Below are 14,887 nucleotides of genomic sequence, written 5' to 3'. Positions count from 1 at the left end.
GCAGAAATGAGGAAGAGCCCACTTGAGCAAGGTGAAAGGACAGAAGCCATATGTGAAAAATTGTTCTCTGAAAGACAGGTATGGGGGCTCACACCTTTAATCCCAGCATTTGGTAAGCAGAAGTTAGTAGCTTTGGGAGTTTGGGATGGCCAGCTTGGTCTACATAGTGAGTTCCAGGCCAGCTATAGATGTTTCACATACAAAACAACCACAGAAAACAAAACAAAACAAAACATGTGGCTGGGTGTAGTGGCATACAACATTGATCAAAGCACTCAGGAGGCAGAGGCGAGGTAGGCAGATCACTCTGAACTTGAGACCAACTTTGTCTCCATATCGATTTTCAAACCACCCTGGGTTTTGTAATGACACTCTGTTTCATATAAGTGAAGAAAAAAAATAAAAGCAACAACAACAAAAACTTGTTCTCTGACCTCCTCATGTATACCAGGCACACTTTCACTAACACACACACACACACACAGAGAGAGAGAGAGAGAGAGACAGAGACAGAGACAGAGAGAGAGACAGAGAGAGAGACAGAGAAAGACAGAGAGAGAGACAGAGAGAGAGAGACAGAGAGAGAGAGAGAGACAGAGAGAGAGAGAGAGAGATACACATTCATGCACATATATATATACACACATACCAATATGCACATCTTTAAATGTTTTATTTCATGTGTATGAATGTTTTGCCATATGTATTTATATGCACCATGTGTGTACTAGGTATCTGAACTGGAAGCCAAATGTCAGATCCCCTGAAACCAGAGTGATGAATGGTTTTGAGCCATTGTAGCTGCTGGAATTGAACCTTGACCCTCTGCAGGAGCCAGTGCTCTTACCTGATGAGCCAACTCTCTAACCTCTAAATAAAAGATTTTGAAATATTTGAAAATTGTTAGCTGCCCCTCATGTCTCTGAGTCAACATGCCATAGAGGAAAATATAGTGTTGGCTGAGATGGCTGACCTTAACTAAAGAAGTAACGTTGTACTGTCATTTGGGAGTTGAAGAAAAGTGTGCTTAAATGGTGAGTAGTTGTTCAGACTCGATCATATTTCTATGTCCTGGTATTAAGGTAAGCGGGAAATTAAGATAACCAATCGTAGGAAGGACTTCTAATGGGGCGCTACAGAATGAAGACTTGGGTTACACCACTAAGTGAAGAATTGTGTGTATTTGGGATATATGTCAGAGGTAAAGGGAATAGAGAAAGTGGTTAGAAGATAGCCGTAAGTACCAGCTCTGACTGAGTGGTCACAGAGATGAAGACTATTCTATTAACAGTTAGGAATACATCTATATAACTCAGTTTAGCTATGTGTATTTTTGTTTTCTTCTAATAATTCTGCATCTTGAAACAAAGGCATATTGATTTTATTGTAATCTTTTAGTATTGTTCTTAAAAATGGGATTTCTATTTTTATTTCTATTGATATTTACTGGTGTTGGGGGTGCCCAAGGAGGCAAGAAAAGGGTGTTAGATCTATTGGAACTAGAGTTACAGGCAGTTGTAAAACACCCAATGTGAGTGCTGAGAACTAAATCTGGGTCCTCTGGAAGAGCAGTTAGTGCTCTTAACCACGGAGCTATATCTCTAGCTCCTTAGTATTGCTTTTTAATAATGTACTATTTGAGTTATGGGTTATCAAGAAAAATAAATCTCAACCAATAATTTTGCCTCCTCTTTTGAGCAAGGAGTTTTAATTGAACACACTGTCGTAAATGAATTTACAACCTTGTTCTTATTTGGAAATCATAGTTTAATGCTATACACATGGGTATCAAGCTTTAAATGGTGGATTTTTAAGATAAAGTTTCTTTCTCAACTTGATTTCACCATGGGGTTTCATTATTAAACATGCCTGAGTGTTTCTGTGGGCATATGTCCATGTGACGTTCACATCTGAATCAGTTTCGTCATTACTCTCCCCAATATGCATGGGTATTCCACCATCTACTTAGGATCTGAATAGAACAGAAAAAGCAGAAGCATGGAATTTGACCATTTCTTTCTGCCTTCCTGCTTCAGATGGTCCATTGATCTCCTCCTTCCTTTGTACTGGGATTATTACTGGCTCCCTTAGTTTTTAGGCCTTAGGATTCAGGCTAGATTTCCATCATTGACATCATTAGGTCTCAGAGTTACCAATAGCAGACAAATTGGGGGACTTCTAAGCTTACATAATCAGGAGAGTAAACCAATTCTTCAGGATATGTGCCATAAATGTATGTGTATGCATGTACACACGTGCACATATGTGGGGAAAATTTAAAAGCCGCCTCAGCGGTGGGGCCCCTGAGGGGCTTCCACCTCCGTGGTGGGTCCCACATTCGGGAGGAATCCTATGGTTCCAGCGGCCCGGAGGCCTTGGCGACGACAGGCCCCAATAACACGAGGAAGTCTTTGGTTCCAAAAAGGTTTATTGTCATGGCAGATGATAGATGGATCTAGGCGTACCCCCCAGAACTCAGGGCAGTCCCGAGTTATATAGGGAGGGAGAAAGGGGGAGGATTGGGAGAGGATCTGGGGGAGGCATGTTTAATTTGCTCTGCCCTCTGGCCTTCATTAGTATGTAAATCCCTAGGGCCTGAGGCCTATAGCCTGGCCTATGTAATTCTATGGAGACCGTGACTGTTGTTCAGGATCCTGGGTTCTGGGGGGCGCCAAACTCCTGCCGGTTCTCACGCAGAATCCTACCCAGAATTTGCAGAGTCTCGGGGTTCTAGGCACCTGCTCCACCATGACCCAGGAGAGTAAACCAATTCTTCAGGATATGTGCCATAAATGTATGTGTATGAATGGACACACGTGCACATATGTGTGTGTGCACATACACTTCCTCTATTGGCTCATTTCTCTGGATAATACTGACTGTTAAACATACATATGTGTTCATGTATCTGAGAATTTATCCCTTTCTTCTAAACTCTTCAATAATCTTTCTTTCTTTCTTTCTTTCTTTCTTTCTTTCTTTCTTTCTTTCTTTCTTTCTTTTTCTTTCTTTCTTTTTCTTTCTTTCTTTCTCCTTCCTTCCTTCCTTCCTTCCTTCCTTCCTTCCTTCCTTCCTTTCTTTCTTTCTTTCTTTCTTTCTTTCTTTCTTTCTTTCTTTCTTTCGTCTGGGAAAGGTGCATGCTTGACAAGGCTTGAGTATAGAGGTTAGAGGACAATTTTTAGGACTCAATTCTCTCCTTCCACCATATGGATCCCAAACGTTGAACTCTGGTCATAAGGCTTGGTGGCAAGTACCTTAACTGGCTGAACCACCTTGCTGGCTTTATCCACTTCTTTTACATTATTCATTTTGTTGGTGTCAGAATCCAGACTAGATGCTCAAACTACACACATTTGTAGCAGTGTTTCTCATTCTTCATATCTGATTTTCTGTACAAACCTTAGGCTGACAAACTCTGAAGTATCAGTGGTTACTGGTGACATACCAGCTATGTTAGATATGCATAAACTAAGTGGCCCCTAAACAATTTTGGGGTTGAAATTCAAGGGATACACTGAAACAGACTGTCCTTTTTTTTTTTAAAGATTTTTTTATTTATTTTATGTATATGAGTACACCGTAGCTGTCAGGGCATCAGATCCCATTACAGATGGTTGTGAGCCACCATATGGTTGCTGGGAATTGAACTCAGGACCTCTGGAAGAGCAGTCTATGCTCTTAACTGCTGAGCCATCTCTCCAGCCCCAGACTGTCCTTCTTAACAAAAAAATTTATTAGAAGAGATATTAATGTCATGGCTAGAAAGGCAGATAGCAGCAAGGCAGGGAGTTTGAAGAGAGTTTGGCCCATGTGGTAGCATAAAGGTACCTTATAGTTTTCACAGGAAGTGTGGAATTGGAACAAGATTTGAAACTTTATTTAGTGTTTACAGTTGTCTCAGCCCACCGTGGGTGGTTCCATCCCTAGGCTAGTTGTCCTGGGTTGTATTAGAAAGCAGGCTGAGCAAGCCATCAAGTGCAAGCTAATAAACAGCACTCCTCCATGGCCTCTGCATCAGCTCCTACCTCCAGGTTCCTGCTTTGAGTTCCTGCCTTGGATTTCCTTGATGATGGCTGAATAAACACTTTCTTCCCCCAACACGATCTTGGTTGGTGTTTTATGACAGCAGAAAACATCAAACTAGGACAGTGATTGATAAGCTTCTTTCCTGGCTGACCATGACTGGGGCTCAACAGGAAGCAAGAAACTAGAGAAACAAGTCCGGGTTCATACAGGTTGTGGTAATCTGAAATCAGATCCTAATGCCTGTGTAGCAAATGCTTTATCCACTGGATCATCTCCTCAGCCTGAGATCTGACGTCAATGTACTAATAGAATGTTTCTTCTTAGTGTCTTTTGCTCATCCCATAGGTTTTAATATATTTGATTTCACTTTCATTTGCCTAGAGGTATTATTGTTAATTAACCTTTTGAATCTCTTTTTTTTTTATTTGATCCATTGTTCAGGAATACATGGCTTAATTTTTACTACAGATTTTCCAACTTTCTTAGATTTCTGATAGATTTCTAGTTCTATTTGATGTGAATACCATCTTCTTAAATCAACTAAGGCTTGTTTTGTGGACTTACCATATGGTCTATTCTGGAGGGATATTTTATGTGTACTTGAGAAGAATGTGGATGGATTGTGGTGCTATTGGGTAGAATGTTCTATATATGTCTTCTTGGTCCATTTGGTCTAAAATATAGCTCTTATTGACTTTGTGTCTGGAAGATCTATTCATTGTTGAAAGCATAGTATCAAAGTCCTCTACTCTCATTGCATAGCTGTCAATTTCTCCCTCAGTCCTACCAGTGTTTAATATATGTAGATGCTATTGTGTTGTGCGCATATGTATTTATAGCTGGTACATATTTGATACACTTGGTACATAATGATAACAGAACCTGTTATCATTATAGAATGCCCATCTTTGTCTCCTGTGACAATTTTTGAATTAGGGCTCATTTTGTCTAAGTACTGTCGCTCACACTCTCCGATGGATTTCATTTGCATAAATATACCTTCCTATCCTTTTACTTCCAGCCTCTGTGCCCTTAAAGGTACAGTAGGCTCTTGTAAATAGCATGTAGTTATGTCTTTTTGTCACATCCTTTCAACCATTTCATGTATCTCCTGATTGGAGAATTGAATTCATTTACATTCAAGGCAATCATGAAGGGGTTTCTCTTGTCATTTTATTCATTGTCTTTTCATTTATAGATCCTTTGTATCCTTTCATCCTCTTGTGATTTGATGGTCTTCTGTAGCACTGTGCCCATTCCTTTATCTCTTGTGTGTATCTATCATTGGTATTTTTCCTTTGTTATTACCACGGGACTTACATAAATATCACATAGCTATAAAAACACTATTTTGAATGAATAGCTTTGATCACATACAAAAAACTCCTACTCTTTTATTCCCATGAACAATTTTCTCTTTTCTATGTCACGATTTAAGTCTATTTTATGCTGTGTATCCACTAACAAATTATAACTATGAATCCTAGCAAATTACATAGCTACGATATAATTGAGTTGAGTGTGCACTAGGACCCTGCAGGACAAGTTTTAATAACATTCCTCTATGAATTAACTTTTCAAATTCTCTAGAAATTTAGCAGAACATTTTATCTGACCTTTTTGTTGAAAGCGCACTTTCTGTTCTATGTTGGAGTCAAAGGTTATCAGAAGTATAGGCTACCATAGGAAGCAGTTTTCATCTCTAGCTGAAATACTGGAACCCATCCTGTCTTTGGCAAGAAGCTGAATCTTATTTTTAAAATTTGCTGCTTTATAAAGAACATTAATGCGATGTCAGTTTAAGTCAAATGCTCTAGTCTCGGATTTTAATCCCCATAGGGTCTGCATCATGGCATTTATTTTTACACTGCACTGGGAGAGTATGAATGCTTAGGTTTCTGTGTAATGATTTCCGTCAACTGTTGTGCTAGTGAGTAAAAAAAAAAAATCACTGCTTCACTTATTTGTTGGGATTACTGATGGGTTTCTTGCCAATTCAGTAACAATTATCTCACATTGTAGTCTTGCCGTTTGACAGAATCCTGTTTGTGGTAGCTTGTGAAGAAATGTCTGCTGTGGGAAGGAATGATCTGTTTCTCTTGTTGTTGGTTTTTTTTTTTTCAAGTGGTGGAGAATCATAAACAAATGCTCTATATCATGACTGAGTTGGCAGGAAATTAGGTCTATCATCATTTAAATGACCAGTCAGATACCAGGAAGCAGATGAACAATGTCATAGCAAGAGTTTCTATAAGTGTGGGTTGTGTTTGCTCCTAGTCAAGGACAAGGGACGGTAAGATAATAACCAGACAATAATGAGGGTTAAAGCACTAAAGGTATCTGATCTGATGTTTAATATCTTTCTTTACTTTCGACCAACATTCCAGAGCATATGTCCTGAATGTAGCTTTCATATTGTATTGGAATATATGCATGTATTTATAAGAGTCTGTTTCTATCAATCTTTATTTACAAAATGTGTATTTTGTCTGAATGTATTCATGTGCACCATGTGTATGTCTGGTGCCCATGCAAGTTGGAACATGGCATCAGATCTGCTGGAACTAGAATCACAGATGATTTTGAGCTGTCACATGGGTACCAGAAACTGAACCCAGGTCCTCTGCAAAAGTAGCAAGTGCTCATAACCATCAGGTCAATTCTCCAGCCCCCTAGATGTCTGTTATGTAATGCTGGGAAAGCAGCCCCAGAGCCTTTCACTTGCTAGGTGAGCCCTCTCTCTCTAGATCTTAGAGCAGCATTCCTTCCCTGTCGGTGGCACTTTGGCAAAACCTTTTCTCCCAAAATATTTACATTACAATTCAGAACAGGAGCAAAGTTACAGTTATGAAGTAGCAAAGGAAATAGTGTTATGGTGGGGGCGGGGTCGCTACCACAGGAGGAACTGTAGTAAAGGGTTAGAGAAGGTGGAGAACCACTCTACAGAATAGTTTTTTAAAGCCTCAAATTGAATTTAAAGCTAAACAGAAGCTTATGGCTCTCTGTTGCCCCTTTTGCGTGGAGAAAGAGGATACAATAATCCTGACAAAATAGGAATTGATCAAAAGAAGACAGTCGACCCTTAGCAACTGTAGCAATTGGTGAATAGGAAATACCACTTTTACCTTTGTAAGTTGCTTTTATTGCCTGATTTCTTCTCCTTTCTTTTCTTTCCTTCTTTCTCTTTTCCTTTTTTTCTTTTTTTTCTTTTTTTTTTTTTGAGGGACAGCGTTTTTCTGCATGGCCCTGGCTATCCTGGAACTTGATCTGTAGACCAGGCTGGCTTTGAAATCACAAAGATCTGCTTGCCTCTACCTCCTGAGTTTTGAGATTGAGGTGTGTCTGACATTTGTATTGCTTTCTTAAGGATGGTAGGCTTGGACAGTTGAAGTCCTTGCCCTCATTCCTTCCTTACTAAACCTTCAGTATTGTTTCTCTTCCCCTCTTAGGGAGTGGATTGAAAAGACTATAAACACAAATATGGGCATCACCTGAACTTGAAACATCAAAGCCTGCTCCTGTCAACCACCCGTGGAGTTACTTGGTAGTCAAATTCATTTTTTTCTACACTCTTTCTGCTACCTGAATTTCTTACCTGAATCTGGAACCATGTGTAGCTCTGTATCCACTACTACCCATGTCTCCTGGTCTAGATACCCATTGTACCAAGTTCTGAAATGGCTGCTTCCAAGTCCTCTTGTCATTGAGACTTGTTTGTGTTGAAAAAGCTTAGATGCACTTGAGCAGTGAGGCTTTTATGGTGACTAACAATCCACATAGGAATAATTCAAGAAATGACGAGATAAGGGCTGGAGAAATTGTTCAGTGAGTAAGAGCACTTGCTGCTCTTGCAGGAGACTGGCGTTTAGTTACTGTACCCGGCCGCAGGCAGCTCACAACTGCCCCTAGCTCCACAGGATCAGATGCTCCTTTCTGGCCTACAAAGGCATCCTCTCCCACATCTCTATGTACACACAGACACAGACAGATACACACAAACACACATGTAGTAAAAATTTAAAGGAAATTAATGATGATGAGCCGGGCAGTAGTGGTGCACGCCTTTAATCCCAGGACTTGGGAGGCAGAGGCAGGTGGATTTCTGAGTTCGAGGCCAGCCTGGTCTACAAAGTGAGTTCCAGGACAGCCAAGGGTACACAGAGAAACCGTGTCTCAACCCTGCCCGCCCCCCAAAATTAGTGATGATGATATAATGGATATCATTCATTGAATAAATACAAGATGCTTGGCACTTTATATAGAACCATGCTCTATTAATTCCATTTTACTGTTGAAGGATGTGAAACCCAGACAAACACAATATTTGCATACTTCTACAGCACAGCAGGAATTCAAAACCACTTCCAACTGGATTTGACTGCAAGAAAGCAATATAGAAATATCTACCAATGTCTCCCTTCAATAACAAGGACAGCCTATGATATTTGGGTCAAAATATGTTGGAGAATCCCATAACTTAATATGGGAATTAACATAGGGCCTGTAGAGGTAACTTAGCAGTCAAGAGTGCTTTTTGCTCTTCCAGAGGAACTGACTTTGGTTCTCAGCACCCACATCAGCTGTTTCACAACTTCACCTCACTCCAGATGGAGGGATCTAATAGCCTCTTCTGGCATTTAAAGGTACCAGCCCCTTGAGTCCACATACACAGAGAGGCACACACCAAAAAAATCTTTAAAAATAAAAATAAAAGGAAGTTGACGTGTCTCAGAGAAGCACTAAAGCTGAACAAAATGCTTTGTAATAAGTACAAAGAGCGATTGTTTCACTTTACCTTCATTAATTAGCTCCTTCCCCAAGCTGTTTCAGCTCAGGGTTCCAAGAGATCCATCTATTTGGCCCAGGACTTCTCCCTCTAGAAAAGAGCGAAGAAAGCACATAATCAACATCTTTACCCCCTTAAAAGCACAGTCCAACAGTCCCATAGCTAAAGAGAGTAGACAGCCCTCGGCAGCCCACAGAAATTAAAAGAAGGCACATGGGCCGGGTGTGGTGATGCATGCTTGCAATCTCAGCACTTGGAAGGTTAAAGGAGGAGAGTCAGGAGTCCAAGGTCATCCTTAACTTCAAGGTTATCCTCAGCTACACCCTGAATTCACTGCAAGTCTGAGCTGTATGAGATCCTGTGTCAATAAAATAAAATAATGTAAAATAAAACAACAACCTAGAGAGGTACTGGAGAGATGGCCCAACAGTTAAGATGACTCACTGCTCTTGTGGAAGCTCTGGGTTCTGTCCCCAGCACCCACATTGTGCTCATAACTGCCTGGAAACTGGCACCTTTTTTTTGTCTCTCTAGACACTAGCTCAAACATGAACACATAAACACATACAGACACACACACACATACATGCATATACATGCACAGAGAAGAGGGATAGAGGTAGCAATTTCTTCAGAGGTTGCCATGTTCTACATGGACAGCAAGGTAAGCTAGCAAAAATATAAAGAATCAAAGACATATTTTCTTGCCTTTTTGTGATGCTCATATAATAACATAATGGACAAGGGGTGATTTATGAAGAATACAGTTTTATTTCTTAAAATCTCAAAGGCTGGGGAGTACATGGTTCAGGGAGGCCTCATGTCTGGTGATGTCATGTATATATGCTACAAGAGCAGGCCCAAACTTGTTTTTATATCACTCTCATGGTAATGAGCTCAGTTCTGAAATAACAATAGCAATCTATTCATGGGAGAAGAGTCCTCATGTATTGGCACTGTTGCTTTAAGGATTAAATTTTATATACATTGTATTACTAATGGAACAAAATAAATCTCGATTAGCTAACAATAAAGAAATTCAATGGTTTGTGAGATGGCTCAGTGGGTAAAGCCTGATGACCCGCGTTCGATTCCCAGGAGAAGAAAATACCACATGTTGTCCACTGATGTTCAAATGTATACATCATAGCATTGCTACCCAACTCTCCAAAAAATAAATGTATAAAATGCTGTTTTAACATAAGATATACACTAAGTTCTTTTATCATCAACATGATCTGACAAGAAGTAACTTCATGGAAGAAGGATTCGTTTGTCTCATGAGCTAAGGGCATAGTCCATCCTGTCAGAGAAGGCACAGTATTGGGAGTGTGAAGTGGCCTGTCACATTGTATTCACAGTCAAAAAGAAGATAACTAGGAATGCTTATGCTCCTTTTCCATTCACTCTGGGGCCCCCATCCCTGGTGATGGTACCATACATGTTTAGGGTCTTCTTCAACGTCTTCCCTCCCCAGCTAAATGTCTCTAGATGTACCCTCGAAGACACACCTAGACTCTCCTAGGTGACTCCAAATCCAGTCAAGTTAACAATGATGATCAATCCACATGGAGATCTAAGATTTACATGACAAATAATTTAAAGTAGTTATATTAAAGAAAGTCTCCGTGAAGTCGTTCTGCATCTCCACGATTTGTAGTATCCCCACATCTCTGAAACACACATATACAACTAAATACAGTCAGCAAGACGTGAAAAAAATAGGAATACTAAGAAAGATGGAGAAACCATAAAAATCCTAAACAACTGTTAAAGCTAAATTGAAGAATTCAGCCCAGTACCTCTAAAGCAGCAACGCAAGACCAGCAAGGAGAAAAAAAGAATCAAACTCAAAGACAGATTATTTAAAATTACCCATTCAGAGCAAAATAACATACGAAAAAGAACAAAAAAAAACTTACAGATTTTATAAGAAATAAATTAACCAATACACATGCACCACAGAAATTCCAGAAGGGGGAAAATCTGACAGAAAGCCTTTTTAAAGAAATAATGACAGTAGCTGTCCTCAGTACTATGACTGGCGGGAAGTGTCTGTGACATTTCTTTCCCTAAAAGAAAACCAGGATAATGAAATGTAATTGCTACTACACAGCAGTTTTTAAGGGAAAGTACTGGAGGGAGAAGAGCTGGCATAGAGATATAACAGAGCATGAAGGCCCGATAAAGGAAACAAAATACACAGCATCTACCATCGTATCACCCCAGATAAATTCAATCCTGAACCAAGAGGGACATCATATGGTTGAGAACGGATAGACAGGAAGGCCCCTGCTTTTCCATTAATACGTGTATACCTGAAAAGCTACTGAAGAAGTCTGAAGCATCACTGTTGCTGACTACAGTTTGGGAAGTTGCAGACAAATCCAAGTTATTGCTTGCAATTTGTTCTGCTCTCCATCGTAGATATACCCAAGAGTGAGAGAGCTGGATCACATATGAGTACTAATTTAATTTTTTTGTGAAGTATCCAGATCAGTTTTAGAAATGCTGCACCATTATGTGGGCCTACTTGCAATGTGCAGGGTTCAGATTTCCCCACATCTCCAATAATATTCGCTATGTTTTCTTTTCTGTATTTTTTATAATCACAGCCATCCTAATAGATTTTAAAAATTTATTTATATGTGTCTTTGTGCATATGTATATGGTTGGGTGCACCTGTGCATTCACCTGGATATTTATGTGGAGGACAGAGATGACACTGGATGTCCTCCATTGCTCTTTACTGGTTTCTACCTGTGGCTTTTCTTAAATTTTGGGTTCTGTGTCTCATCTTAGCTGAATGCCAGCAAACTCTAACATTCCTCCTGGTCTCCAGACCCATCAGAGTTGGAGTTACAGGCATTTGCAGAGATGCCTGGCTTCTTACATGGGTGCTGAGATCTGAACTCTGATCCTTATAATTTTGAAGCATATATTTTAACGATTAAGCCATCCCCTTAACCTCCATATTTAAATTATTCTTTAGAAGGGAGGGGAGTGACTATAATTGTTTTTTGTTTGTTTGTTGTTTGCTTTGCCTTAGAGTTGAAATAGCATCTTTTATACTTTTCACACAAAATTTTCATCAAACACATGGCAGACAAAAACTTCTCCCAATTATTGGCTTTTTTTTTCTGTGCCAAAATGTTCTAGACTAAACTAGTTCCACTTGTCAATTTTTCCCTTTATTTTCTATGTTCTTTATTTCATAATCAAGACTAATACCAACAAGCATTTCTTTCAACTCCTTGGGGACTCCTTTTCCCTCCACCATTACACAAGCCTGCTCCTTCTTATCCCATAGAGCTGCTGAGATCCTCTGGGACTTCCCTTGTCCCCTTCTCTGAGTACCCCCTCCCATCCAGTAGGCTCTGCTCAGAATCTCTGAGGCACTGGCTAGGCACCACTATATCCTATGCCACAGAGCTCTTGACTCCTCCAGGACCTCCAATCTTCATACCTCACACTGGCCTCCCAGCATTCCCAGGTACACCCTGCCTATGGCCACCCTATAGATTTCCTGACTATACACCCAGCCTTTGGAGTCCTCCTGCTTGACCAGAGCTTATTCAGGGTAGAGCAAGCATACTTGAAAGGGCCATGTCAGAAGTAAGCAAAGTAGAGGATCATCAAGGGAGACATCTTTGAGAGTGTCTGTTCTTGCAGATAGTGGACTCTCAAAAGAAGACTGGGATAGAATTTTCAGCTCTCAGTATCATTTCCAGGAAAGAAAACATCTCAGCCATCTGACAGCAGAGTCCTCTCCTGAACATCCTGTGTGCCTACACTGAAAGAAGAACGGTGATCTTAGCAAACAGAAAGGCATGGTTAGCAAAACCCAAGCCCCAGCACAATGAAAAAAGTAACATGAAAAACCAAGACAACATACCCCCTTCCAAAATTACCAATGCCAGGGTAATGAACCCTAATGAGAAGGACTTGGAAGATTTTCCAGATAACGAGTTCAAGAGAGTGATTATACTTATGGTCAGATGACTGAAAGAAGATATGAATATATCCAGAAGAACAAAAACAAACTCTGAATCAGATGCTGAAGTTAATCCGAAATATGAAAGTAGAGTGCACCATTTAGAATTGCTGAAGCAATGTTGGAAATAAATAACCCAATAAGGCAAAACAACAAGAACTCAGTGGAACGCCTTACCCATAAGAATGGACCATGTTGAAAACAGAGTGTAGAATGGAAGACAAGGTTATGGAATTGGATCATTCAGTGAAAGTCAATAAGGAATTTTAAAATATATATATGAGAAAAAACACAAATGAACTTTGGGACACCAAGAAGAGACCTAACTTCAAGTTATCACCTGATCTTTAAACACACAAAACAAAAACACTCATACACACACACACACACACACACACACACACACACACACACACACAAGCTCAATAATAGTAACAACAACAACAACAACAAGAAAATCAATTATTTCTTGTTTGATCAATCCTGGTGTGGTTATTTGTCAGTTTAAATCTTCCTGCTCAATTTTCTTCAAGTGCTTGTATTCTCTGTGTTTTCTTTGCATTCATTGAGTTTTCTTAAAACAATTGTTTTATTCATTTAAAAAATATTTTTAATTGCAATGCTGGGAACTGAACTCCAGTCCCCAATGCAGCTGTTTTATATTCTCTAAGAATTCTCCCATATGAACCCACGCCTGCTCAGTATCCGGTGCATTGTTTTGAGTACTGGGTGATGCCATAGCCTTTCAAAAGATAGTTGGGATTGTTAACATGTGACATCATCTGAACATTGAAAACTCTGATCTTTTTTTGTCTTCTCAGAAATTCTAAGTAGGCTGCTTTTCTCCGAGACTGACGTAAATTCCATCATTTTAACACAAGGTGGCGCCAAGGTCCAGATTTGCTACTAGCCAGCTGTTGCCCTGAGGTCTCAGTTTCAATACTAGGAAGTAATCCTAGCTCAAGTTCATCCCCAGTCTTCTATGGGGACTCTAAACAAGAGATTGTTTAGAGAATGGTCTGTTCTCATAAGCCTTGGGGCCAAGATAAGCCTAGACAGCCATCTGCAGTTTCTAAGTCAGCCACTAAAATTTTACCTAGATTTAAACATTGTAGATAGACTAGTCTAGGCTTCCACGGCACACTTGTGGCCACCAAACCCACCAAGCAGTGCCATGCCCTAAGCTCATAGCCTTCAAAACCAGTCCAATAGTGTGTTAGGACAAGGCCCACATGTCTCCCATCTGAGTAGCATCCAGGCTCGACCCTGTTTAGTTTTGAAAATAAGGGCCATACGTCTATGGAATGCTTACTGCTAATTTGGGAATCTGAGCTCAAGTCCTTGCAGCCAGTCACAAGTGATGCTAACTGGAACAGAGGTCTGATAACCCAAGGCCATGTGACTTCCCCTGACATTGGAGCTCTGCCAGACACTCTGTTCATAAGTACACCTGGGAATGAGGGGCTTTTATTCTTGCCAGTGTGAGTTGTCCTTAAGCCTGGCACTAGATTTCAGAACAAAGTCTTGTGATTATTACCTAATCCTATTTCCAGAATATAGGGACTTGAACCATGCCATGTTCCCCAAGGTTAGGGTAGTGTGGATACAAACAGATCTGGAGAAGATGCTAAGCCGAACTGTATCTGAGTCTCATGGCAGTAAGGACCTTCGTTCATTCAGTGGAGCACCGAATCCCATGCCCCAGACAGTGGGGATACAAGCTGAGACATGAATCTTTCCCACTGGAGCACAGCTCTCTGCCTGGTGTTGGAGCCAGTCCTGAGTCCTGTTCATGAGGACTGGCCTGGAAGAGCTCTGCTAAGCTAGACCTTGTGTGGATCTTACATCCTAGGAGCTTACACGGTCTCAGGAAGAGGGCATAGTATACTGCCACCTCTAAAGCTGGTAAAGGTAGGTCTGGGACTCAGGCATACAGATCTCAGCCTGATTCTGGAGCCACTTTAGAGTCTCTGCCTCTGAGCACTAGTTATATAAAGGGCCTACCATTTCTTCTTTGTGTATATGTACTCTCTCTCTCTCTCTCTCTCTCTCTCTCTCTCTCTCTCTCTCTCTCTCTCTCT

Source organism: Grammomys surdaster, unplaced genomic scaffold (genome assembly GCF_004785775.1).
Source record: "Grammomys surdaster isolate TR1022 unplaced genomic scaffold, NIH_TR_1.0 147, whole genome shotgun sequence".
NCBI lineage: Eukaryota > Metazoa > Chordata > Mammalia > Rodentia > Muridae > Grammomys > Grammomys surdaster.
Note: the sequence above shows the minus strand (reverse complement) of the source record.